This window comes from Prinia subflava, chromosome 1, assembly GCF_021018805.1.
Source record: "Prinia subflava isolate CZ2003 ecotype Zambia chromosome 1, Cam_Psub_1.2, whole genome shotgun sequence".
Lineage (NCBI taxonomy): Eukaryota > Metazoa > Chordata > Aves > Passeriformes > Cisticolidae > Prinia > Prinia subflava.
In genome coordinates, this window is record NC_086247.1 from 7,511,881 (window position 1) to 7,535,366 (window position 23,486).

At 43.3% G+C, this 23,486-nt stretch overlaps 1 long non-coding RNA gene across 1 annotated transcript; it reads left to right on the forward strand.

Moving 5' to 3' along the window:
• Positions 1–644: 644 nt before the first annotated feature.
• Positions 645–12,053, forward strand: LOC134561923 (uncharacterized). Its single transcript, XR_010083022.1, has 3 exons — positions 645–742; positions 3,518–3,555; positions 10,387–12,053. It is a non-coding gene; the product is annotated as an uncharacterized LOC134561923 (long non-coding RNA).
• Positions 12,054–23,486: the final 11,433 nt, after the last annotated feature.

Genomic DNA, 23,486 nt, shown 5'->3' on the forward strand with positions numbered 1-23,486 from the left:
CATTTCCTCAGCCTGGCACCAACTGATAATCTCTCTTTTGGAGGGCTGTGCATCTGCTGGAAGGGGGCAGGACATGGGGAAGGTTCCCCAGGGGCTGTCTGGCTCCATCAGGCAGGGCTGTGCTCCCTGATGGGTCCAGCTGCTCTGGGCCAGAGCTGGCTGCCCTCCAGCTGGCACAAAGCAACGGGAGCAAAAGTCCTCACCACTCCTCCTGAGCCTTAATAGTGCTATTTGAGGACCTTCAGGAACTCCATTAAGGTGAGGTAAATTGAGTTAATTATGCACATTAATCATGCTTATTAATGTAGTGCTAATGAGGATACAAGGTCCTTCTTTTTACCTGGCATTAGGCAAGCACAAAAAAATCCTACTGACTAAATGGTATAAGTGGGAGAGAGGGCATGAAAACCCTGAGATATAATAAAAGGATCTACCTGCAAAAATGGAACTTTTTTTGGCAGGGATTTCTGCCTCTCTACATTCACATTCCTGTCACCAAAAGCAAGACTTCCTGTTGTCAAAACAAAACTGCCTCTATGGACAGAGAAGTCCTTTGCCATAGCTGGTCACCTGCATGCAGGTGACCTTGGTGGAGGGTTCATCCCACAGCACCTGAACCTCTACAGTGCTCCTGTTTCCATGGCTAGGGCTAGTCCAAACTTACACAGAGACCTGTGCTCTACAGGCACAGAACTGGGAGCCAGCCTCTCCTTCCTGGATCTCCACTGCCTTACAACTGACAGTGAGTATTGAAATTTGACTTTCTCCTGTGCCGCTTTGTGAGTGGGTAAAGACAGCAGCCTGCAAGAAATACAGTGGAGATTGTTTCTGGATGAGAAATGTAAATTCATTGTCTCACCAGTTCCCTCTGAAACCAACTTGAGGCAGCTCTGGGACTAATTGAATCTCAATTCCTCAAGGAATTCAGAAGGTTTGGGTCGTTCTGTTGTATATCCAACATTACTCCAACTAGTTTTGCATTTTTTTAGAAAGTTCAATGTGTTCTCATACCATCTCAGGGCCCATGCACCCATCATGACTTCTCATCACAAAAATATTATTCTGATGGGATTCAGAACAGATGTTGGAACTCCAGAAGTCTTCAAATCAAGTCTCAGTTGCATCTAAGGAGCACCACAAAGGACTCAGAGGAGAGCAGGGCCAACTGGTGTGTGGTGCCACCATAGCCAAACCACTCTAGCAGGCCTAGTCTTGAGCAGTGTGGACTGCCCTGCACCATATGGGGGCAAATTTTGGGGTCAAGGATGAGACTAGGAGAGTTTAGGAGATATGAAACAAATATAGAAGTAATCATTTATCAGCTTTGAGGAGAGGCCCATGAAACTGAATGAAGGTTTTTTGGGATCCAAAAGCATTTCAATATTTAGAAGAACCAGAGGAAGAGCAAAACAATCAAGAAAGGGACTTTAGCAAGAAGCACCTTAGGATGACATTTTCTTTTATGGGGTTTAATGCCTTGGTATTTGCCTTTATCTCTATTTTCTAAGGCAGCTGTTAATATGTGGTTAAAGAATAGGGAAAAAAGACCATAAAAATGCCCAAGAAGTTTCCTATAACCTTTCACAAGTAATCTTAAAGTATCTCCTTCCCATAAACAATGCATCTGAAGGAATTAATCTAGATGTCATCTTCTTTTGGCAGCAGATTTGGTCATGGGCTCCCAGAATGCTAATATTGTAAAAAATATGAGTTCAATGCTAGGACAAAAACGAATATAAGGCAATTAATAGTTAAATATGGATTAAAAGGGGGCAGGAAATACAAGATAGTCTTTAAGAGCAGCCTGCAGACTGACTGATTTTGCTGAGCAATCTTGGCAAACAGGAGTGTGGTGAACACAGGCAAAGTGCAGGTGACAGGTTTGTGCCTCAGTCCTGCCCTCCCCTGTGACTGACAGGAGATCCACCAGGACTCACAGTTTTGTGCTCTGGCTGAGATTCACCATATGGAAGGAAGGAATTCTTCCCCATTCACAGTGTCAGCTAGGATGGTATAAACTCCTGTACCATACGAGTCAATCCTCCTCTCCTTTGCATTTAAGATGGAAATGCATCTGCTGCAGAATGAGAGCAATGGGAAGGAGCAAGCACTGTAGAATGAAGGCAGAGGAGGTTAGGAAGGGAAAGAGAGGTGCTGCTTTGCTTTGGCCTGTGAGGTCCTGGGCACAGTCTTGTTGGGGCTGACAGAAGTTCTTCTTGCTCCATAGATTAATGTCCCTTTCTGCTCTGAGAGGTCTGGTTAGCATCATCTGCACTAAAGTTCTGGATGCTTTCCCAGCTGTTTCTATGAAGACAAGGCTTTATTCTGTCTTGTACTTCCCTTTTGCTCTGATAAACCTTTCCATGACCCTCCAGGATTAACTCTGCTGGCTCACTCCTGAGAACAATCAGAAAACATATAGGCTGGAGTGATCCCAAAATTCTCTGGGAGTTTGCATTCTGGTTGTCATTCTCAGCAATGATGAAGAATCAACAACACCAGTTCAAGAGTACAAATATTTTCACTATTCTGACTGTCAGCCCTCAGGTTGCCAAATATTGTTTTATTTCATGAAGTATGTAGCATACAAAGCTATTCACCTCCTGATTTCCATTAGTTTAGACAAAACCAATGTTTTAGGTAAATAGGAACTCCCCCCATCTTCATTAGGTCACTCTGATACTAATCCAATGGCTTTTGAGCAGTGCTGTACTCCCCCTGGTTCAGGTTCATAACCATCATAAAAAACTACAGTAGCAGAAATTTCTCCTCTGCATAAAAGATAGGACTAATTTCACTGGTGAGGTTACAAAATAGGTGAGAGTGCACCAGGATAAACTGGAAATGACAGAAGGTAGATTGGGGAATTACGTTGTTTTCCTCCCCAGGTCTGTCCCAGTCAATGGCCCATGCTGTCCAGTGGACACTGTCTACATTCCAGTGAACCACACCTTTCCAGGGGTTTCAGAGGCTGTGCACATCTTCTGACTCCTCTCTCCCAGCCCTCCAGGGTACAGTCACACACTCAAGGGCTTCAGGAGGGTCCCACCTCCTCCTACAGTCCAGCTGTCTCTGCCTTATCCATCTACACACCATTTAGCACAGGACTGACCACTGGAGTAACGTCAGTAATGGCAAAGCCCTGCACACATCAAGATCCTCCCAAATTCTGAGACAAAAGGTTATAATCTCACACTCCTCATTACCTGAGTTTAGCCAGATCCTTGCACTGAGTATTGCACAATCTCCTTGCTGATACCACTTTCTGTTGTGTGTCTCCCAAGAGCTCTCCAACTGATTGCTTTGTTAATACACTGAACTTGGTGGCAAACTCAGATCATTAGAAGAAACATGTATTTGGTTTATTTTATGTAGCCTGAAATACTCTGTGGAAGTATTTCCTATTCTCCTTCCTGTGTTACCATAGGAGTTCTGTACAGCTCTGATTTAGCCCTTTGATGGCACAGGGAATTCCTGCCAGCAAGTCTAACATCTGCCTGCATTTCTGTCTTTGCAGGATGTCTGTCATCTTCTCTTCCATGATAATTTTTTCAGGTATGGAAAGTTCACTGCTTCGGTTCCACACACAATTCTCCTGCAAAAGCCTCTGCTGTCACCTGCCTCACATCTGCCAACATTTTGGGGGATTCCTTTCTTTCCTGCCACTGACCTCATGCCACTGGTCTTGTTGTTACCATCAAGGAACCTTCTGTGAGTGCACATTGCTGGTGTGTCTCAGCTTTGATACCACAAACTGTATCAGATGTATCAGCATGTGTTTCAAATCTGTACCTCTTGGTAGTCCCAGAAACCAGCAAGCCAGGAGACACCTGCACTTGTGGGTCAATCTAACTAACTGTTATATTTAAAATTCACATGCTACAATTAGCACATGTGGTTATATCTATGGTTATGTGGATTTTATTCTTGCTAGTTAACATTTATGCTTGGTTAATGGTCAGAGATTTTGGTCAGAATTGGAAAACAGGCTAGATCTGTACAGGGAGGGACGTGCAATGTCCTCCCAGACACTCAGAGCACCCTATCTGAATTTGCTCCAGAGTTTCCCTGTGCTATGGTTACCTATGTGAATAACTCTGAGAGGGACAGGGATCTGTCCTGGCCACAGGTTTTTTTCTGGATAATCTCAGAGAGAGTCTGGTTTGAGCATATTGCAGTAGAGAATTCACAGTGATAACTCACATCAGTGACTTCCAGCCACAATGTGTGCAATTTTGTATTGCATTTCCATTTTTCCTTATCCTATTCCCAGTTCCATGTGTGACTTCCTGTGTTGGTGCATCCCTCCAGCCCCCCAGGCTGGTTCATGACCTGAGAAATGCTTTTTAGGCCTCAGCCTCAATAAACTGCACCTGGGCTCAGCTCCTCTCCAGCTTATCAGAAGCACTGCTCCCAGGAACTAGTCCTGTCTAATGAGCTGTTGGTTTTTAATGAGCAGCCTTAGAAAATTATTGTTCTTGCCTGAATAACACAAGTGCAATAATATTTTTGTTATTGAACCTTCAAAGAAAGTTACTGACCCAAATTGCTGCCAGATGGAAAATTACTGTGACTAAAGCCAACCCTCTTGGAATCCTGGGAATAGCAGTCCCCAGTGAGACCCTCTGAGCTCTCCTGGACTGGCAGATCCCTCTGAGTGTGGCCTCCCAGAGCCAGCAAACTCTAAAGTTTAATTTGCTGCAATTCTAAGACTGCTAAACAACATCAACAGATCCTGGACTGACCCCCACGCTCCTCTAGGCCCAACCCTCTGCCCATAAAGAAGAGGAAAAGTCATCCAGAGTGGGAACTCCACTGAATTTGAAGGGAATTTTTCACAGATACCTTGCAGATACGCCTTGGGTTTGTGTGCCTGAAAGCAGATATGCTGCTGCAAATGGGCTATGGATGTGGCTATCCTAGCTTCTTAAACACTTAAGATTCATAAGATAGTCCTGTAAGACAGTTACTCTTGAAGTGTAGTACAGTCTATCTCTGAATCCTTCATTAAATTGTTTAACTTAAACAAATGTTGTTTAGCATTTAGGCAATAACTGTCAACCAAGTTTGGGTCTCAGTTTAGTGAGGGGGTCTACTCTGAACATTTTTATCAACAAGAAGGTTTTCTTATTCCTTTTTATCCTTACCCTTTCCCACTCTCATCCCTGTCTTTCCCCACTAAGCCCACTGCCCCTTGGATAATTTTTTTATCTTGGTTGTAGATTGATTGATTTTAGATTTACTTTCTCTCTGTGTAGGCCTTTTCCTTCTGTAGGAAAGCTCCAAAGTCAATGGTTACAGCAGCTGCCCCCTAACTTTCATGACATTCAGAGTGATGTGAGTTTGTTCATCTCCATGTTTCAGAATGCCTGGACTATTTCCTGGAAGGATTCTGTCAACCTGCAAAACTTTTGTAGTGCAGCGTCGGGTTCACAGACAATAATCAGCAATGGCATTGAAAAATTTTGCATACAGTCACCTTTTTATTTAAGTTATGGCTGAGTTTCTACAGTTTACCTCAACTCATTCAATGATTTAATCATTCTTTTGATCTCTGTGAACCCTGGTAAAAAATTCTTACATTTAATTTGTGATCCTAACTTTTAAAATTAAATCACTAACACTTTGTTCAATGAGAAACTTTTAAATGCAGGCATAGCTTTAAGCTTGGGAATAGTTTAATTGACTTCAAAGGAATTAGAAGATGCTTAAGCACCTTGCTGAATTAATAACTAATTGCATTATAACTTCAGGAACAAACTTAGTTTAACTTGAAAGTTCAGTATAGTTTATTCAAACTTCCAGTTACAGATGGAATGTTCAGGTGCATATGAATAAACACAGTGGCATATCAGAAACTGCAAATTAAAACTTGCACGAAGCAAAGACCAGCTCTAGAGATACAGGAAGAAGCTAGTCTAACACAATTTCAAAAGCTTATCAAAAAAAAAAAAAAAGATTTTTTTTTCCTTTATTCTTGCAAGCTGAAAGATTATAAGGACTGGCAGTATAAAATTACAAAGATAGGAGAAATGAATGAACTACTGGAAGGGAATGAAGGGTCTATTCAAAAGACAGTTCCTCTTGCTTTTCCTGCTGAAAAGGATTCTGTTACTTCTCATACACAGAAAATGCTGTAATTTTTCTCTTCTGCAATATTATGTGCAGAAGAAACAACCAAAAACCAGTTTTGATGGTACTTGAACAGATTTCAAGAAGTCTTGCAGTGTGCTATGAATAGAAATATATTTGTTAACTGAGGGAGAGGAACAAGACATTTTTTTCTTTGCCAAACCAAGATAAAATATAACCAAATTGCTGGACTGGTGAGGTTATATCATCTCCTCCCTCCTTGTTCCCAGGGACAATTGAAACTTTCTTCTGGCATAAAAGCCTTTTTTTTTTTTTTCTGAAATCATTATGAAAGATGTTGTTATTTTTTAAATCCATTTTAAAAAGAAGATTTCAATAGAAAACTTTAAACTGTGACGCTTTGATAGGATTGTGCTTTTAATTCATGTGAATGCTTAAGTAATTGACCTGGAATAGTCCCTTCAAATAAGCATTTGCAGGACCACATCATTTGGTTCAGAATACATACACTAATACTCCTTTCATATTCATTTTGAGAAACAACCATTTAAAACAAAGGGAAGATAATTCATCTAATTTCAACTGGTGCATGATCACAGGGCAGTAAGGCTTGGGCTAATTTAATAATTTTGATGAGCTTACATCCAAGACAAATATGGTTTATAAGAAGGAGCAAAGCTGAGTTTCCAGCCACTATTTTGACTAAATTATTATTCACACATTATTCATCAGTGGTACAAACATACCACATCCTTCCTGTGCTGTTGAAGTCACCTGCTGTCTGAATGCAGCTATCAAAGTCATGTGTTATTATGATATATGGTGCAGAAAGCTCAAAGATTTTCCACACAAATCAAAACATCTAGAGATTTGCAAGTTAGCCTAGTTTACATCAGGGTCCCAACTTGCAAGAAATAAAATGATAAATATGTCCTTTCACCCTCTTGAAGTGTTCCTAAAAGCAAGTGGAGGAAAATAGTTTTCCATTACTGAAGACAGAGCATGTGGACTGCTGAGTGTGGGTGGCAGAAGACATCTAGGAAGGGGCAGAAGTCTTTTAAAGCATCACTTTGTCATGATCAGAACCTATCTGTCTGTCCTGCAAAGGGCAGATAAGAAAGGCTCCTCATGTATCTGAGGAATCTCTTCATGAAGTCTCTTCCTGTGTAACTACCTCACCTGCTGCAGACAGCCTTATATATGTTTCTTTTCTGCAGAATTGGATCCCAGAATTTTTGCTCAGAGAAGTTGCTGCTAGCTGAATAGGAGGAAGGGCTATTATCCCTCTGAGCTGATGGAGCTGACATTTTCTGTGCTGTAGCAGCTTCTCTTTGCTTCTTCTCAAGGCTAAGTGAATTACACTGTGAGACTTAACAAGCAAATGATCTAGTTAGAGGATTTATGGGGCTTCCATTAACGCAGGTTTCCCATGCCAGAACTTGAATCACTCCCTGTAAATCAGGAATATGCTTAAGCTGGTATCAGTGGGGCACTGAGGCTCAGAGAGTGCACCAGCCTGGGTGCCAGCAGCCCTGCCCTGACTCCCTGAGCCACCCTGCAGCACGCACGTGTTCACTGGCACAGAGCAGGTCTGGCTGGGGACACAGCCCTGCCTTAGCGTGCCCCATCCCTGTGGGAACTGACAGTGATCAGAAAATAGATTTTCAGGCTTCAGGCACTAGCTTGAGCGTGTGGGAAAGCCAAGTAAACGACTTTCTCACTCTGGTCTGGGAAATCATAAGGAGGAATCCAAACAGTCCTTTGTAGATATCCCACTTCTGATACTTGATGTTTTTCTAACTTGTTACTTACTTGGAAATAAGGTCAAGGGGTGTTGTTCTAAATGACCAGTCACATTCATTGTACCGAAGTGCTGTATAAAAAGAGTGTGTTTCCAATAAACCTTCTCTGGAATGCCCTCTGATGAAGGCTCAGACTCATATTGTTATTTTGCTGTCCCGAATGGTAACAATGCATCACAAGTGGGGAGCTCCCTTTTTCCTCAGCAACAGGGCTCACACAGAACTCCTGCCAGATCCCAGAGGACCTGGGCAGGTGACAAAAGAGCAGGATTAAGGATGAAACCCCATACGTAATAGAAGGGTATTGCAAAAGCTGGCTGGAGATAAACCTAGGCAGAACCCCAGAATCCCTCTGTCTGAGGATGTATTTGCAAGGTTTGTTAGGAGTTCTGGGTTTGAACACTACCCTGCTTGCTCTGAATCTCTTTAGTCTCTTAAATCTTATACCTCAATGCCCAATCTGGGTCCTTTCTGAGCCTCTAGAAATGGTGTGTCACAAAACCAGGTTTCAGGATCATCACACAAACAGCACTGCTGATTTTCTATCATAAAACAAGCTGTTAAGACCTGATGCTGAGGTCAGAACTTAGGAGTTACAGGCTGCTTCAAGAAAGGTATTGGGGATTTCAGCCTCGCTAAAGCTGCAGAGAATACAAAATGAGGATCAGAGATCTTCTGGACATTGCAGAATAGGAAGAGAGGCTCAATAATGAAACGAAATCAAAAATAGCCTGTGCAACACCACAACTTGTCCATCTGGGAGCCCACTGGTAAAGAGTAATCTCTCCTTGCAGGACTTAGGTATTTTTAAGAAAATTAGCTTGCTTTTTGTTTTTATCCACAACTGTCTTTTACTGTGTATCTAAAAAATTGGTTTAGGACTGGTTTCATTTTCTGAAAATATCTTTTCATAAACCAGCTATATTATTGAGAGAGGAAAAAATGTTCTGCAAACATCCTTTGGAAACAAAGATGTGCAAAGTGTTTTATCTATTTCTTTTAAGAAGAATGGAATGAGAAGTGTGGATGGACTTTTAACCCCCTTCAGGACTGAAACATCGATGAAGCCATATGGGATACCCACTCAATAGAATATATATGGATAAATGAAAGAATTCAGTTTTTGAAGCTTCTTATTCTTAACACTAAATTCCATTTCACAAGGCATACGTACATGCATCTCCAAAGTATTACCCGAAAAATCCTCTTAACACTGCAACAGCTTTCATCTCTCTGCTTTCTGCACAGACTAATCCATACCTACAGAAACAAGGGACCTTTTGTTCAGCTCCATTCTTAGGACATTTTTTGTTACATTTCTCCTCTGTAGAAGCATAACAGAGTAAAGGCTAATATGGACTCAAGGAAGCAAATACAAAGGCAGGCTTACATTCAATGTGTGAAACTCAACTCAAAGGAGGATTGGATAGGCATGAGGATTTTATCCATCTGAAGTTAATACATTTCTTTCTATGATAATATGTTTGTGGCTCTGATTATCTGCTTGGGCTGGCCCTAGAATCACAATGACAGAAAAAATTGAATCTGAAGTAACAGTGCTAAGTCACATCTACATTAGTAAATTGAGTATTTCCAGGGCAAATTTCTGGTACCAAGGTGAGCTAGCATAGTCTGGCCCCAAATTCAGCTGAATTTTTTTCACCTTCAGAGCAAGGTGTCTGCACCAACAGTGATTGCTGGAACCAGCTTCCAGCCCAGCCAGCCACCCACCTGCATTGGATTTGAGCCAGCAGCACTCAACCATGGGACAAAACCACCCCAGGGACCATCCTGGGCTCACGAGAAGAAATGTCAAAATGCAACATCCGAGGGTGTTCCTGGCCTGGTGTCATTTATGTCTCTCTATCTGCTTAGGCCAGGCCACTCACCTGTGACTGGGAAAGGTGCTGAGGACAAAATTCTTGTGTGTGTGTGACACAGATTTACTGTCCCAGCTGGGGCAGATCCCTGGGAGCTTTTTCTTTCCTTCCTGCTGCTGTTTCTTTCAGTGCAGTGTGTATTATCTCAAACAGTTCTGGCTATTGTTAGGGTTAAAGAGAGTCATGTAAGCTTGAGGAAAGATTGTGGGGACCACTGGTATTCAGATTAAAACGCTTCAAGCCAGTATCCTTATCTAGGATTTTTGATTCATGCTTCTCGTTCATTTCAGTGCCCTTCCGGACAAACGGGGATTTTGCACAGCTCATTTAACAGGATGTTTAATTCACTGGTGAGCTACACACCTCCCCATCTGTGCCAGCCCACAGAGCAGAAGGGCTGGGATAGCCCCCAGCTACAGAGCCCAGCTCACAGCACAACATCATTCATCTCATTCCCAAGCTCCTGGCTCACATGCCTGGCCTGCCAGCTGACTCAGAGGCTTGCACACATGTGCCTATTAAAACCAGAGTAAACTGGTAATTTCCAGCTCATTATAACTTTGTTTCATATGTTTGTTTTTCCTTCTGACTGATTTCTGTTTCTGATGCAGGATCTGCCTGGGTTCAGTGGTCAGTGCTGACAGAGCAGCAATCATCTTCCTCAGAAGACCTGTGTGTGGAAATTGGTGATTGTTTTTTTAATTGAGCTACAAAAACTTCATATATACTTCAGCTATCTTATTCCCAGGTTTCCTCTTCCTTCATCTCTGAAATTCAGGTTGCGTCCTCCCTGCTTGGCGATCACTCTTTTTTAACATGCCACCTCATAGAGTGATGCCTTGAACCCAATCATGTTTCTTGCTGCAACTGCAAAATAAATAATACTTATATTTTACTCTTTCAGGATTTAGACTTTGGTTGTTTGTGGCAGATTTTATACTCAACTGTGGCTTTAATATGTCAACATTTTAAAATTAATAAAAATTTGGAGATGGAATGACTTTGTACATATCCTGTGTGTCAGAGTCAAACAGATCAAATTATTTTCATTACAACTTAACCTTGGTTTAAGTGTGTCCAGGATAAAGGTTGTCTCAGAAGCATGTATTCATTCCATGCAGGAGGAGGAGGAGAGGGAAGGTGCTGGCTTTATTCCCAGGTCCAAAACAAATGATGCCATAAGAGTCCACTCCCTTCCAAAGGGGCATTGGTCTTTCTTGCTTTTCAAGTCTTTTCCTGCTTGCTTTGACCTTCCTTAAGTGTCTCCTTTTATTGCTCTTTTTTTTTTTTTTTCTTGAGCTGGAGAATCATTGGAGTAAAATCTGACCTCCATGATTCATCCAAGGCCACAAAATGAATAGGACCTTTATGAGAAACCAAAGATGAGATCCATGTCTCTGTCCCAGTCAGATGGCTGAGGTCCTTCTGCTGGCCCTATGGCTAACTTCAGTGGCAAACTTTGGTCCAGTGCTTGCTCACATGCATGTCTCCAAAATCCCACATGCACGTGTGTGTTCATATACAGGACACAATTATTCCCCTGCTTGCTGGCACACTGTCACTTTCTTCAGGCTAATGTTGATGTAAAATCAAAAAGCAGAAGCTAGAGCAACAGAAAATTTTCCTGTTGTGTAGATCCTGGTAAATGCCCACAGAAGAACTTCTTTAGTGTGAGGGTGACCGAGCACTGGAACAGATTGCCCAGAGAGGTTGTGGAGTCTCCCTCACTGGAGATATTCCAGAACCATCTGGACACAATCCTGTGCCATGTGCTCCAGGGTGATCCTGCTTGAGCAGGGAGGTGGGACCAGATGACCTCACTGTGGTCCTTCCAGCCTGACCCCCTCTGTGGTTTTGTGAAAGGAGCTGAGCTCATGTGCAGTCACAAAGGCTGGGGGCAAGTTAAGGCTGGTAAAGTTGTTGAATGCCACTTCAACAGTAACTTTTTCCTTATCTATTGCATGATAATGAATCAAGAAGATCTAAGGCCAGGCCATCCCATCCCTCTTCTTGTTTCCTTGTTTCTTACAAGGCTCCTTTCCAAAATTCTGATTTTTTGAAACCATTTTTAATTTTAGTGCTACATGTGTTGTATTTGCCCAAGTACAATATAAGAAATGACCTGACTTGTCAGAACTACATTTGGTGCTAGCACTAATAATACAGGAATGAAGGACAAACTGAGTAAAGGACAACCTCAGCAGAGGCTGAGGATGCCCTTCCCAGCCTGCAACCCACTTCAAGGTTCTGCCCAAGTTAATAGGACAGAAGTAACAGTGCCCCAAGGCCTTAGGCAATGAGCATATTCTGGCTTCAAAGAACACTTGAAACACTCTAAAAAGCAAGCAGTTCATTTAAAAGATGCGGTTTGGAAGACTGATTCTCCATATATTAGAGACAATACTTACAAGGCCCTTAGCTTTTGGCCAAGATATCTAAGAAGTTCCAGATCTGGAGGAAGTGGGAGGGTAAAGCAGCACCATAGTGGGTGGCTGATTGTACCCATGAACTTTTACCCCTTGCAGTCTGGATGCTTTTCCTCTCAAACCATTGTAGCAAAATGTGATTTATTACTGCAAGGCAGAGTGACAGTTCAGTCTGAGAAGTTCTGAAAAGGAAGATTTGAAAAGCTTCATTAAAGAAATGACAGGGATGAGCTGTGAGGAGGTTCCTAAGAAAACTTTGTAAGCGATTTTGCTTTCTAATATAAGTCACTATTAAAGTAAATGAGCATGAACTTTGCAAATAAATGAAGCATTATGTCCCATGAGATTTCATCTACCTGTCATTACAGTCAATGAAAGAACTTCCATTAATCAAAAAAGAGAAATATTTTCATCTAATCGCTGAGGGAACCTGAAGATCCATCATTTTTTCACATTTGGTTTAATTCCTATGCTTTTCTTTCCATCAGTCTTTTCATTACCCATACGTCTCATTAATGCAGAGGAAACACTTTCTGTAAAAGAAAAAAATTCTGGCAAAAAGTTAAAAGTATTCAGTTTGCAGAAAATTATTAAGTTTAAAAATTGAACTTCAATGCAGTCCTCTCAATTGTGTTTTTCTCATGGATTGCATACCTGACTCAGGTACTGAGGCTCTACTGGGACGAAATAGTCAGCATGTCCATTGTATCAATGGTAAGCTGTGCTCCAGGCACAGGAGATGTTTGCCTGGTATGTTCAGAAAAATGGGGATGTGGTACTTCATAAGGGATGTCCAGAGTGAATGTAGATGCCAGATTTTATTACCAGTTCTCTACAGAGAAATAGAGATGTTGCTTTATGTTGATTACTGCTTTATTTCACTGTTTGTGTAAGTATAGTGACAAATGCCACATAAGAGCAAAGAGACTATTGGCCAGATGGTCACTAACCAAAAATAAAGGAGAAATACCTTTTTGTCAACTTGTTCAATGCTTTATAAAGTCATTGCAGGGATTTGTTCCAAATTAAAGATAGTGTGCTAATTTGTCATTGAGGACTAAGTTCACACATATACAAATGAGGAGGACAAATGAAAACAAGAAAATTACTGTCCCTAAATCCTAAGCACTTGCTTGAAATTGCAGTCATAATGTTCATTTAGTGCACAATTTTGCAAGTAAAGATTCTTTCGTATTAAACCAATGACTTAGAAGAAAATGTGAGTCACAGGAAATTACATAAGAAATGCTGTATAGAAAATATATGGCTAATAAAACATTTCACTTTCTCAGACGTTAGCAAGTCACTTAGATCTGCATCTCAGTGCTGACCTGTATTGCACTGTGTGTATGTGTCATGAACAATATGCTGGGACTGCTCAGGAGATCTCCAGAAGGCAAAAGCTGTTACAAAATGAATTAAAACATTTCAGACAGTGAAAGAATAGACCACAATCTCAAATGCTGCTATAACAAGCAAAATCAAAGTACTATTTGTATGGTAGCATGAACAATGGAGCCTCTGTCTCGTAGTCATAATAAAAAGGAAGAAAGGTTTGTTTCCCACATGAGAGTTTTTCAAATGCACTCACATTCCAAGAAAAGGTGGGGGAGCAGACATGTTCCTATAAGATGCTCATAAACGTCACAATCCATTGTTGAAGGTGCTTAGACTCTCCCAAAATCAGTCCTGGGTTGGCAGCTCCCTTGAGAAAAATTGAATCACTCTTTGCTATCTAGAAAATATAATTTAATGACAGTGTAAAAGACATGTCAGCTCTTGTCACTGTCACCCTTCCATCTACAGGCTTTTCACTGGGAATGCAGTAAGGTTTAGCTTTTTTGCCTTTTTCTCCCCCCTTCTGTTCTGAGGCTATTTCAAACTTGTTCTGTGTAGTTATTCTGTGCTATTTTGAATCAGAAATACTCAGCTCAGCAGCTGTGAGCATGTTTGGCACTTGTATAGATTTATGTCACGTATTCCTTTCAAGTAAAACCACAGGAATACAGGCACAAAGATGATAGCAGACAAGGAGCTGACCAGGAGCAGTTATTAGACTGTGACTTGCCATGCTGCTGCAGGAAAAGCACAACACATTGGCTCTTTGGGGATATCACCTTTCAACCTCCCACCCCCTCCTCAAGCCCTTGTACTCATGGACATCAACTTGTGGAGAGGAGTGAAACACAAACGTCCCCCTGTGCCCTGCCTGAGCTTTCTGACATACTCCAAAGTGCTAGTGGAAAAATATTTTCAGTTTCCTCCTTGTACTAGGTTTTAAAATGGGATTTAAGTATGAGATTTGAGAAGGTGTAAAGGAACCTACTGTTGAAGGTTATGACAGAGACCTGTGACTGATGATCATCCTTCTTTTGGCTCTCACATTCTTATCTTTATGGGATGAGGAATTTGGAGCTGGAGACTTAGCCAGCATATGTGTGGGATGACCAAAGGATCCAGAGCTGGTTCAGAACATTTTTGCACTGGTGAGTTGTGAGCAGGAAGGACTTTTGAAAAGCTGGAAGGAATGAATTCACTCAAGGAAAACCAAACAATTTTTTTTTTTAAACTAACACTAGTTAGAGCTTCCAAGAAAACCACAAAATTGTTATGGTAATGGATTAGAATGACCTCAAAACAAGAAAATGCTTATGTCTTTGAGTCCTCCTTCCCATTGCAGCATGAATTTCTGCATGAAGATCTAGACAGACTGGGGGACCTTAATTTTGTCTGCAAAACTAGAGTTTGTCTAAAGATGGTCCTATCTGAATATTTCCAATGAGTTTAGTTTGCAGCCACAAAGCACCAAGAGTAACTTTATTAGAGCACAGATATTCCTCTTAAGGTTCAGCCTAATCCTGTACCTACCATATCTCTGGCAAGCAGTGCCAAAAGAAAAGATGCCCAGGGAAAAAAGAAAACAGGACAAACATGTGTAAGTTCCAGCAAACACTTTCCCAGTCACTGCCCACTGCCTTTTTCAGGGAGTTTAAGTCTAATGTGCTTTGTGTATTCATAATCTCTAAAGGATATTTTCCTTGTCCTTGTCCTGTCTTCCCTTAAACCCATCTAAGCTCTTTGCATCTGCATAACCCTTTAACTATTACTTGCACGGATCTACCACCCATTGTTAACAAAACCTGCCTGTTTTGAACAGCTCTTAATGTCATTTAGTGGCCCTTAATTCTTCAAATGGAAACCTATACAAACTTGCCTCAACTAAAGGCATTTTCATCAGATTCCCAGTTGCCATCAGAAGCAGAAATTACTTAATAGTGCCACAATGTAACTGTGTCCTGATGTCTCAGCATACATCCTGAGCTGTTTTCTCCACTGTGCTGCTTTTTCACATCTTACTGTAGAGCAGGAGAGGAAGGAGGGGAGCTGTGTCCTCCTGTGACTGAGATCATGTGCTTCTCTCAGTAATGTGTGTGAAGGACAGGCAGAATTTATCTCCCCCTCTTTTTTACTGTTCTGTTTACGATCAGCCTACTTGAGTCAGTAGGAGAATTCTGAAGGAGACAGTTTCTTACCATGAAAAGTGACTCCCAAGTAGTCAGAGTTGTGGTTAAACTGCCTCCCACACACTAAAGAGCAGCAAACCAAGCAAGCAAAACTTCTCACTAAGAATGTAGCATCTCAATGAGCCAGTTATAATGCTGCCAAACACAGGGCTGTGGAGCTGGACTGAACTGGATGTACCCTTAACTAAGCTATGGAGAGTCTTACATTCCTGGGAGGAAGCTACCAGCCAGGTGTGTGAATATCTGCTCTCCTTTACCCCATTACAGTTTTCATTCTAATCCCAGTTTGCTGGAAAATTCCTCCATCCCTGCCATTTGCACTGTGATGTCCCACTGAAAACCATTATTAGACTGAACTGCTCAGCTCCAGCATGAGAAAACCACTCTGAAGGGAAACACGAAGGAACTCCTTTTGCCTGCTCTGAAAGGATCTCTGGGAGTGTGAGCTGAAGAGAAGAGAGGCTTTTGTGCCTGCTTCCCTCTCCCTGAATGACCTTTCAGCCAGAGGAGACAGACAGCTCAGCAATTTGCATTTGTCAACTCCCTCGAGCACCTTGACAGGCTGGAGAGGTGGGTACCCAAAACTGACATCCTCTAAAAGAGCAACATCTTGAAGGAAACAAAACAGTGGAAGGCAGTCCCAGGCTCTCCAAGCTGTGTGACATCAAGTGGTCCCTCCCAGCCCTGGGGCTGGCTGCAATTTCCATCACACCTTGGCTATTGCAGGAGAAATGACAGCTTCCAGCTCCCCTCAAAGGTGTGGGCATGCAGTTATAGTGGGAAGGAGTCCCTGCTTGTGGCCTGGGAGTTGGAACTGGATGATCTTTAAGGTCCTTTCCAGCTCAAACTATTCTGTGATTTTACATCCAGAAGTATCCTCATGCTGTCAAACCACAAAAGATCCAGCCCAGAGCCATAAGAAGGTTTGAGCACAATTTTTATGGCCTCATTTGTCTGTGATGGTAACTGGTGAGTGATCTCCCTGTCTTTATCTGAATCCATGAGGTTTCTCATCTTATTTTCTCCCCTTGTCCTATTGGGGCAGTCAGTCCATGAGTGGGAGTTTGGCCCCTCACCAAGGTTAACTGAGCACAGGTCTGTAGGTTTAACTGAGCTTTTCTCAAGCCTTTGGGAGATGACAGCACCACAGAAGGAGCCTTCCATCTGAGGGCCTTGCACACTTAAAAAATGTCAACACTACGCAACTGATGCCAGCAGAGTTACATTCAAATGATGCCAATATGAACTGAAAATCCCTCTCTAAGAGTTTTATTTTCTTGCTTGTGTTGGGCAGCACACAAATATGAAATGAAAATAAAATGACCAGATTGCTAACAGATTGAAACTGTGTCAGGAACAGCTTAGAATAGATGCACTGAGGAGTGTTTGCACTCTGAAGATAATTGAGTGATGGACTAGATTAGTGATTTCTGAAGAAGGAGAAAATAAAAACTGGGGAAAAAAGAATATTTGGGGGTATAATTGCTGAGAAATAAACATGGAGAAGCTAGTTTTATCTAGGTAGATATTTCCTCCTAATTTGTTTCTGCTTTCCTTACCAATCCATGTTCTATGATCAAGTATGTTCACCAAAGGAATCCTGCAATGTCAGAACATTTGCCACCACACTTTTTGACACAGTTAGCCAAAACAGTGTGGTCTTCTGTATTTTTTTCAGTTAGGAAAAGCTGCTGACAGAGACAGAAGCTCTTTTATTTACAGTAACATGCCACTATTGTAGAGATTGTAGTAATTCCTTTTGCCAAATTCTCCCCATCACTCCCGCCCCTCCCCATCCTACCCAAGTTGTCTCTGAGTCACACAGGTTTTCTTTCTCACTTCTGATGCTTTCCTTCTGGCTCGTTTTCTGCACTTGTATCACTTTTTGGCTTCTCAGAGGCCCAAAATCCTTACTGAAAAATAGAGAATTTGCCCTCATTTTTCATGTGTGGTTTACAGGTGCCTGTGGGCTGGCGCTTTATGTCTCTGCCTGAAGAAAATCTGCTGTCATTGCTGCTAACAAGCTCCATGAAGAAGTCTTATGAAATCTTAAAATTCTTGAAAGAAGAGCAATGTTTATACATAATCTGTAGTATTGTGCCCCTTCCCTTCCCTTCCCTTCCCTTCCCTTCCCTTCCCTTCCCTTCCCTTCCCTTCCCTTCCCTTCCCTTCCCTTCCCTTCCCTTCCCTTCCCTTCCCTTCCCTTCCCTTCCCTTCCCTTCCCTTCCCTTCCCTTCCCTTCCCTTCCCTTCCCTTCCCTTCCCTTCCCTTCCCTTCCCTTCCCTTCCCTTCCCTTCCCTTCCCTTCCCTTCCCTTCCCTTCCCTTCCCTTCCCTTCCCTTCCCTTCCCTTCCCTTCCCTTCCCTTCCCTTCCCTTCCCTTCCCTTCCCTTCCCTTCCCTTCCCTTCCCTTCCCGCACCTTCCCTTCCCGCACCTTCCCTTCCCGCACCTTCCCTTCCCTTCCCTTCCCTTCCCTTCCCTTCCCGCACCTTCCCGCACCTTCCCGCACCTTCCCGCACCTTCCCTTCCCGCACCTTCCCGCACCTTCCCGCACCTTCCCTTCCCGCACCTTCCCGCACCTTCCCTTCCCTTCCCTTCCCTTCCCTTCCCTTCCCTTCCCTTCCCTTCCCGCACCTTCCCTTCCCTTCCCTTCCCTTCCCTTCCCTTCCCTTCCCTTCCCTTCCCTTCCCTTCCCTTCCCTTCCCTTCCCTTCCCTTCCCTTCCCTTCCCTTCCCTTCCCTTCCCTTCCCTTCCCTTCCCTTCCCTTCCCTTCCCTTCCCTTCCCTTCCCTTCCCTTCCCTTCCCTTCCCTTCCCTTCCCTTCCCTTCCCTTCCCTTCCCTTCCCTTCCCTTCCCTTCCCTTCCCTTCCCTTCCCTTCCCTTCCCTTCCCTTCCCTTCCCTTCCCTTCCCTTCCCTTCCCTTCCCTTCCCTTCCCTTCCCTTCCCTTCCCTTCCCTTCCCTTCCCTTCCCGCACCTTCCCTTCCCTTCCCTTCCCAAACCTTCCCTTCCCTTCCCTTCCCTTCCCTTCCCTTCCCTTCCCTTCCCGCACCTTCCCTTCCCTTCCCTTCCCTTCCCTTCCCTTCCCTTCCCTTCCCTTCCCTTCCCTTCCCTTCCCTTCCCTTCCCTTCCCTTCCCTTCCCTTCCCTTCCCTTCCCTTCCCTTCCCTTCCCTTCCCTTCCCTTCCCTTCCCTTCCCTTCCCTTCCCTTCCCTTCCCTTCCCTTCCCTTCCCTTCCCTTCCCTTCCCTTCCCTTCCCTTCCCTTCCCTTCCCTTCCCTTCCCTTCCCTTCCCTTCCCTTCCCTTCCCTTCCCTTCCCGCACCTTCCCGCACCTTCCCGCACCTTCCCGCACCTTCCCTTCCCTTCCCGCACCTTCCCTTCCCGCACCTTCCCTTCCCGCACCTTCCCGCACCTTCCCGCACCTTCCCGCACCTTCCCGCACCTTCCCGCACCTTCCCTTCCCGCACCTTCCCGCACCTTCCCGCACCTTCCCGCACCTTCCCGCACCTTCCCGCACCTTCCCTTCCCGCACCTTCCCTTCCCTTCCCTTCCCAAACCTTCCCTTCCCTTCCCTTCCCTTCCCTTCCCTTCCCTTCCCTTCCCTTCCCTTCCCTTCCCTTCCCTTCCCTTCCCTTCCCTTCCCTTCCCTTCCCTTCCCTTCCCTTCCCTTCCCTTCCCTTCCCTTCCCTTCCCTTCCCTTCCCTTCCCTTCCCTTCCCTTCCCTTCCCTTCCCTTCCCTTCCCTTCCCTTCCCTTCCCTTCCCTTCCCTTCCCTTCCCTTCCCTTCCCTTCCCCTTCCCCTTCCCCTTCCCCTTCCCCTTCCCCTTCCCCTTCCCCTTCCCCTTCCCCTTCCCCTTCCCCTTCCCCTTCCCCTTCCCTTCCCCTTCCCCTTCCCCTTCCCCTTCCCCTTCCCCTTCCCCTTCCCCTTCCCCTTCCCCTTGGTGCACACATTATGAATCAGAATGTCATTAACTCTTATTTATTCCTCTTAGGAGTTGAAATATAGCTATTGCAAGTGGCTGGCCTGGCTTCAAATGCTTCAGTGACATTATTTGTCTACCCAGGAGCACCTTGGAAGTTTGATTGCAATTAGTGTTTTCATAGATACAGTTCTTACGTTGTCTAAGGTTGTCATGTTCAGCATTCAAGCAGGTCCCAGGAACCTGCCCATGGTCCACAGGACTCAGTCCCTCACTGCTGACTGCTGTACTCAGGATAAATAGGTTTTCTTACTCCCCCCACCAAAAAAAATTTTCCAATCAACAGTAACAGGACAAGAAATATCAAACTCAGTCAAAATCAGTAGCTTACTAACTGCTCAAGTTCATGAATGCATGAATGGATTGGGGATGCTGTGGATCCTGAAAGTGACCTAGATTCAAAAGGAAATTAGACAGAGGTTATCAGACACCAGGACACGCCTCCAGAAGTCTCTGCCCTGCAGGTCACTAGGATACTGGAGATCAAATTTATTTGCCTTTTTCTTTACTCTGCACTTCCCATCTCCTACCACCATTGCCATGAAAGACTGTTGGGTGAGATAACCTTTATTTGGATGTGGTGTGGTGACAATTTAGGTAATGTGAACTAACACATCTGATCCTATAATTACAGCAGTCCACTAAAGAGGGACCACAAAACTCATCAATTACCATGTGGATCATCTGTCTGATGCAAAGTGGAAGTTTAGCTGGGAAGAAATAAACAAATAAAAGAAAAGCCTCTCATGTGGAGTGAGATGCCATGGAGCCATTACAGGCATGGAAGGGTTAAGGATTCTGGCGTTGGAACCTCTGTAATCCAAATCTCTCCAAGGTTTTCAGTTTACAAATGAAAAAAACCCTGTAATTGGGAAAATATGTCAATATCTGTAAGGTGATATTTTCCAGCCCCTTTTTGTCAATGGCAAAAAAACAGTTGGTTTTGTTGCAGGCAACACTGTCATCTTAGAAATGAATGAAACTTTTTACATCCTTCTCCACTCCAGCTGTATTGACATTGTTTTTGCTGGCACTCCCAGAGCATATAACTCAGGCAAGGACACCCTGCCAGTACCTCCTGAGAGGTGTCCCTGGATGAATTTCACTTTGTGCCTGCTGTCAGGGGATCTCCAAATGACAGCCTCTGATTAACTCTTTCACATTCTCATGTCTCAGCAGGATTTTCACTCACTGTCTGTCAGATTGTCTTTGCAGAGTCACATTTTCATACCAGTAGCTCACCTACTAACTCTATGAAATTTTAATTCTTTAAAATTTCCTTTTAATCTTTGAGCCCATCCTTTTTCAGAGGAGCAGATGTGTTAGCCAGGGTTTCATCTTTGCTGTAATATTGCTGTGCTAATTACTGTCCCAGTGAACAACATTTGACATGAGGAGCCTGCAGTACATGGATCTGGGGCTCTCCTGATCTCCTCTGAGGCTTTGCTACTAGCGCCCACTATTTTTCCACAGGTCAAATGTTCATTCAGAAAATCTCAACATCTGTTTTGGTGTCAAGAATATGTTATATGTCTCTGTGAAACACCTTAGGTGCATAGCAAAGTCCAGCTCACAGTGTCTCCCAAAAGGCCTACACGTGTTCTCAAAAATTGATGCTCTGTTTTTCCTGGGGAACTTGCCAGAACTCTGCTGATGCATCAAATGCAGAAACATATTTGACTTCAGCCTTGTCTCCTGGAATTTCTCCCCAGATAAGGAAGAGAAAGTGACTCCTTGTTAAAAGCATATATATTTCTTTGGGGTTTGTACTGATGGGATATTTTGCACTTGTGTGTTTGGAGAGCCTTTGAAATGACTAGTCAGTCATCAGTGAGTTCATCAGCTTTGCTGATTTTAATTTTTTTCAAATGTTGTCAGCCTTACAGCAATAAACCAATTGAGCTCCTCTCTCGGGCTCTGCCTGTGGGCAGGAACTGCAATAGTGAGTTGAACAGGTGGGATGGATGAGGTGTTCCAGCTGAGCTCTGTGCTCTGTCAGCAGCTTGCTTACCCCAAGGATGCTTCTCCAGTGCCATTGGTCCCTTGACCTTCCAGAGGATGAAATAAAGGGCATCTTATGTTTCTTGCCTCTGTGATTTCTATACCAACTCCCTAAGTGGGAAATGACCTTACTGTTGTATAACCTAAGCTTAACCCATTTATTTGCTAGAGCTTTTGTTTGTCTTGTTAGTCCTGTAGCATTACTGTTGCTTGATCTCAGTTTAGGTTGTGTATCCAGCTTAGAATTAATAAATATCACTTGTTTTCTGATGTAAAATACCTCACTCCCCACACTCCTTATGGAGTCTTGTGATGGATTATGTCCAAGTCAAATAAAAACTATCAAAATCATCAACCTGCTTCAATCATCTACTCTAAGAACAAGTCTAATCTTGTAAACTCTGAGGGAACTCATGAAAGGTTAATGAATACGAAGTCAAAGGGCAATTCCAGAATATTCCTGAATTCTTACTCTGGTTCTATCAAAGCAAGTACTGACTAAACAGATTATGTTCATGTCAATTATGTATCAGCTTTTGATGCCACACTGAAAGGATGAAGAGACCATGTGAGAAGTACTCAGGGAGAGGTGAACCCGACCTCAGCAAGAGGAGCACTAGCAGTAAGAGAACTGCAAGTGGATATGACAAAGGAAACAAAAGAAGCTGTCAAGGCTGCATCTTTACAGAGACTCTGTTGATATCCTATGTACCATAAGTCTTTCTTCAAGCACTAATACAAAGAGGCAGCTTTGAAGGGAAAAGCAGGTGACAGAGCTAAGAGGGATCAAAAGTGACATCTAAGTGACAAGAAAAGCTGAAATGTTGTGTGGAGACCACTTTAAGGCATCAAGAAATGGAGTCAGATTTGAAGTGGCAAACAAACCTGAAACACATGTAAATGGTTTTCAAGTGGCATGCACAAGTGAGAAAGTGAACATCCAAGTTTAGGGTGTCAAGCAGAGCTGAAACAGCCTGAGCTGAAAGAAAGCAGTATTTTTGTTGAAAAATCACTGCAAAGGCATCTTGCTACCCAACATAAGAACTGTGTCCGTTCATCTGGGCCAGTCAGAGGGTGTCCAGGGAGTCCTAGCAACAGCACATACTTTATGCTGGCAGATGGACCTCCTGCAGTAGTTGAACTTGCATGACCCTGGATAAAGAAATGTGAATTGCAGAATTACAGGGAAAAGGCAACACCTATGTAAATATTATACTTAGATATTGCACTTGTATTTAACTATAGGCTTCCTTCTGAAGAAGAGCTGGGGTCAGACCCTTGCCAAGACATCCTGAAAAGAGTTTTTTGTGCATGCCTTTCCAAGCTTATTTTGTTCTGACCCCTAAAGCAAAGTTATCATTGTTTCAATTATCTGGGCTGTCTATTTCAGCCTTCAGGTCTTGGAGAGATTTTTGTGCGACTGTTTATTTTTCCCCTTTTTCCTTCAAAGAAACCCAACAGTTTTGTGGTCAAGAGACCTGACAGCTGAGTCACATTCTGATCGTGTTGGTGCCATTTGACCCGACCTTATTGCTGAGCCAGACAAAATAACTACCTACATTTTCAGAGTTTTATGTTCCAGGAGGCATTTGCTTGCCCCATTCTTTCCACTCTAGATATTTTATTTGAGCCACTCAGAGTCAAAAATGGCTGTTATTCCTAAGGTCTGCCTCGTACCTTGTCTAACTGATCAGATATCATGATTCAGAACTGATCTCAGGTAACTCTTTCCAGAGCACCCATGATGCCAAGTAAAGAGATTAGTGTCTTTTAGGCTGGAGAACC